This window comes from Leptidea sinapis, chromosome 29, assembly GCF_905404315.1.
Source record: "Leptidea sinapis chromosome 29, ilLepSina1.1, whole genome shotgun sequence".
In the NCBI taxonomy this organism is placed as follows: Eukaryota; Metazoa; Arthropoda; class Insecta; order Lepidoptera; family Pieridae; genus Leptidea; species Leptidea sinapis.
The window spans coordinates 5,704,768-5,709,727 of NC_066293.1; the positions used below are offsets into that span (position 1 = coordinate 5,704,768).

Sequence of the window (4,960 nt, forward strand, 5' to 3'; positions counted from 1 at the left end):
CCTTGAAAATCGACATTCGATTTTTTCTGTTTTGGTATAAACCATACAATTATTTGCATTTAGTTGAATGTGCCTGAATTATAAGAGTGCTGCCGGTTAAAGAGTTAACTACTCATAAACTCGCGAGATGGCTGTATGTTTAGTATCCTTTACTCGCCTCTCTTTAATAAAAAAGTTACGTTTGTAGTCTTTGACTTTATGTATTTATAATCTGTGACGATTGATATTGCATTATTCATTTGTTGTTGTCGTTTAATGAATACTGTTATTAGCGTAATATAAGTATTTTCATGATTGATTTTCATCAGATTTTCATGTAGTGTTTGTTGCGAAATAATAACTAATTGAGAGTAGGTAAGTAAATAAGTAAAGCGCTTCTTATTTTTTACTTTGACGCTATTATTTTCAGTTTGTTCTGTTAGTTGTGATTATCATTTAAATTTACTTTTACACAGGAATAATCAGCATTGAAATAACTAATAAGTAATATGTGGAATTCTTATTGATGGAAGTGTTCATACTTCATTCACGATTACTTTATGTCCAATTATCTATTTAACGTCAAAGCATCAAATTATTCATCTTGTTTACAGAAAAAATAGTAAAGCTCCCATTATCATTTTAAAAATAAACTATCGCTTTTACTCTAATTTTATTTTAATCAAGTAATCGCCAGGCTAGGGATGGCGATTCTTTCCGAAAAATATCAATTTTTAAAGCAATTCGTATCTTAATTAATCGATTCACATTTGGTGCTATTTTTATATAAAGGTTACTTTTTTATAAAATGTTAAACTATTCTTTCATATAAAATATTCTTTTAAATTCATTAAGAAATTATGCTAACTAATCCTAATAGGATTTTGAATATTACTCGAAACTAGTGACTAATTACTTAAAATACCATTGTTTATCAAGTTTAATACATATAATAAATGAGGAATAAATATATTTTTTCAGCATGTCGGGTAGAAGTGATTTATGGAATCATTTTATTAAAAAAGACTTCGGAGGCACATGCAATATTGTCACCAGGACGTAAAAACTAAGGGAAACACAACAAACTTGCGCAATCATTTATTAAGACGTCATCCAACAATTCAGACCGTAAGTCTCAAAAAGAAGAGTGAAAGTGGTGGTGGTAAATGTGGTAATGCACGAAATGATAATGGAAATGATCAATTTAGTGAAACCATTTCTTATGTCACATTATTTGTTTTCCAATGTACTGAGTTCGAAAAAAATAAAAATCGATATTAAATAAATCGAAGTAACTATGTTTTTTCGTTTTAGGTTGTTGATGACATGACTTTAGACATCGTTCCAGTTCCAGATTTGCAAAATGTTGATAATTCGGATGCTGAAAGCGTGGCTTCTTCTTCTACCAATGTATCAGTCTTAAAACAGCAAACATTGACATCTTGCTTAACAAATATAAAATCATTTGGAGGTAAGGCATGAAACTAAAATCTTTTGAATATTTTTTTATGAAAGTGAGATGCATACAGGATCAATAATTAAGACTTTATTTTATTTATTTTCAGATACTGGTATTAAGCGTGGTCAAATAACCAATGCAATAGTCTTCATGATCGCAAAAGATGGGTTGCCTTTAAATACTGTGGAAAAAACAGGATTTCGATATTTAATGAAAGTAGTGGCACCACTTTATAAAGTTCCAGCCAGAAAAACAATGACCCACATGATTGACGATAAATATGACGTTCTTTCGACACAACTGAAACTAAAAATACAAGAAGTAGAAGCACTATCTTTAACTGCAGATGTTTGGACTGACTCACATAATAGTCAAAGCTACTTAGCCTTAACTGGTCATTGTATATATGAAAGTAAATTATTGAGCATAGTTTTTGGTGTAACTGCTCTAACAGAACCACACAATGCTGACTACTTAGCACAAGTTATTATCAATATGACGGAAAAATGGGGCATCACAAGTAACAAAGTGGTAGCGTTTATCACGGACAATGGCGCTAATATCGTTAAAGCTGTCACAAATGTTTATGGCAAAAATAAACACATGCCATGTTTTGCCCATACATTAAACCTAGTAGCATCAAAACCATTTGACAATAAGGATGGACTGGAAGAAGCCAAGAATTTACTAACAGCTGTCAAAGATATTACCACATATTTTAAACATAATACAAATGCTGCTGATTCTTTAAAGAAAGCTCAGGGTCATCAAACAAAGCCTTTGGGGCTTGTTCAGTCTGTGTGTACCAGATGGAATTCTGTTTTTTATCAATTGGAACGATTTGTTGAGTTATCCGAAATAATTGCGCCAATATTACTCAAGTATCCTAAAGCGCCAACAATGCTAACTGCACAGCAGTTAGAATTTATAAAAGATCTTATAAATATATTGAGACCATTAGAAGTAATAACTAAAGAAATATCGGGAGAAGACTACGTTACAGCCAGTAAAATTATACCCATCGTGTCTTGTCTGACTGAAACATATAATACAATGAAAAATTCAACGGATATTGGTGTTAAAACAAGGACTTTAATTGTGGACGGCTTGAAGAAAAGATTTGGAAATGTTGAACAAGTTCATTTGTTAGCTGCTGCGACCATTTTAGATCCTAGATTTAAAAAAATTCATTTTACTGACCATGTAGCCTGTTCTCGAGCGATAAATAAAATAAACACTTCAATTTTGGATATTACACGACAATCACTTCCACAAAATAATAGTGAGGAAGTCGACGCAATAGAAAGCGCTGATAAGGATATGAAAAACGGAATATGGGATTTTCATAAGTTGCTTGTGAAAAAGCAACTCTCTTTATGCAATGCACTTGCACAGGAAAATCAAGGCTTAAATGAAGAATTCAAACATTATTTATCGCAGGCAGTTGTGCACCTGAAGTATGATCCTGTACTTTACTGGCAAGAACAAAAGAGCTCCATTTATCATCACGTTCACCCAATCGCCATGATGTATATGAGTATCGTTGGATCATCCGTTCCTTGTGAGCGCCTGTTTTCAATTGCTGGAAACATCGCAAGTGATGAGCGTAACCGCTTGGATCCCAAAAGGCTTGACAGACTGTTGTTTTTAAAAAGTTTAGATATTGAGCATTGGGACCTATAGTTCCCAGTTATAATTCCCAATGCTTAATATTTAAACTTTTAACTCTTACCTTATTTTTTACTTTTTTGCAATCAATAAAAACATTCAGTATATAAATACTTATTTTTTTTTATAGTTGATCTTATAGTTTGATACGGTAATAAAAATAATTGTTATTTTTGAATTCCCTGATTTTATTGATAAGATATCGTTAATAGCAATATTAATCTTGTTTTTAGTAAAATTGATACAAATTTACATTGTAAACGCAAACTTGAAAAAAAGATCGATTTTTTAAGAATCGATTTTGTAGGCCTCGATTTTTTCGTGAATCGATTCATTAGACTACGATTCGAATCGATTTAAAAATCGATCTTTTTCGTAAAGAATCGCCATCCCTAAGCCGAATAACGCGATATGTTAAGCGTTTGGTCCATGCAACTCAGGTAGGTGGCTCTTCCGACCCTTTTTCTATTGTGTGGTGCGATTTCTTGGAAAATAAACTTTAGGGACGCGTAATATGGTTAGTCTTCTTGGAATATAAATAACAATTTGACCAGGATAGACTAGTGTGGAATTTGACTTTAGTCTCTTTAGATTATGAATATTTCACACTGTGCGGCGGCGAGCTGAGCCGACTCGGGTTGATTCGACATTCGTTGATTCGCTATCTTGCTCTAATACAGATTCGAATGACGTTCTAAGAAGCATGATTGGTTGGTGGATGCAATTCGTTAATACCATTCGTTTGACCGAGTTTGACGTATATAAAGTACATTTGCAATTCGTCGTCGTACTTAGCGCGATTTGATGTTTTTGTTTTCTTGCCGTTGTTGACTGAATAATAATAGCTATTCAATATGAGATCTAGAGCTAAAAGAAGTGTGATCTGGGAGTTTTTTAATAAAAGTGAAGATGGAACCAGACTTTCCTGTAAATTATGTTCCTGTAGTTATAAATATATTGGAAATACGACGAACTGTGTCAATCATTAAAAAAAAACATATCATACAGTACAGTGAAGCTAATGGTGCAGTTTTGCAAACTGTACGAGTGGAACATCGCACATGACGTTGCGCCCTGTCAGCAGTTGCGCTGGCGCGTGCCGTTTTCCCCAGTTCACGTTCGAGCATCAGTCGGTTCGCGTGTGCTCACAACCATTTACCATTATAACCATTTAGACTAAGATGTCATAATCAGAAAAAACATGTAGATTTTGCCAAGAAAAACATAACACACTTCTTCATAAAGCTTACATAACGTACTTACCAACAAAATCAAGTCAGCATGCAGTGGAAGAACCTAGAAAAACTAATATATGCGTTTCTACCTTACCCCCACAAGTATCTCCTAAGCTATTAGCCACAGTGAAAATTAATATTGAAGCTGTAGACGGTTCCCAACACGTCATGCGCGCTCTGATTGACCCATGTGCAGAATCTTCGTTGATAACAGAGAATGCAGCACAGATATTAGGCTTACCACGCATCAACCGAAACTGTCTGGTTGTAGGAGTTGGAGAGAAATCTATAAGCAGTAAGGGAGCTATTAAAATCACCATATGCTCATTAATTAATGACTTTAGCATTACAACAGAGGCATATGTCATGAAACAAATAGTCGGCAACTTGCCTAACCAATCCTTTACCAAACCAGAGTGGCCACAAATTAATAAATTAACTTTAGCAGATCCAGAGTTCTATTTGAAAAGACCTGTAGATCTTATATTAGGTGTAGAAGTATACGAACTAATTTTACTACCAGGCTTTATTCGTAAAAGCGCATTGCAACCTATTGCTCAAGAAACGGAGTTGGGTTGGATCTTAAGTGGTGGTATTCAACTACAAAATTATGGCCATG

The 4,960-nt window shown here is 33.8% G+C and overlaps 1 long non-coding RNA gene across 1 annotated transcript; it reads left to right on the top strand.

Moving 5' to 3' along the window:
- Positions 1–1,039: 1,039 nt before the first annotated feature.
- Positions 1,040–1,706, top strand: LOC126973532 (uncharacterized). The gene is made up of 3 exons (XR_007731381.1): positions 1,040–1,107; positions 1,294–1,450; positions 1,545–1,706. It is a non-coding gene; the product is annotated as an uncharacterized LOC126973532 (long non-coding RNA).
- The last annotated feature ends 3,254 nt before the right edge of the window (positions 1,707–4,960 follow it).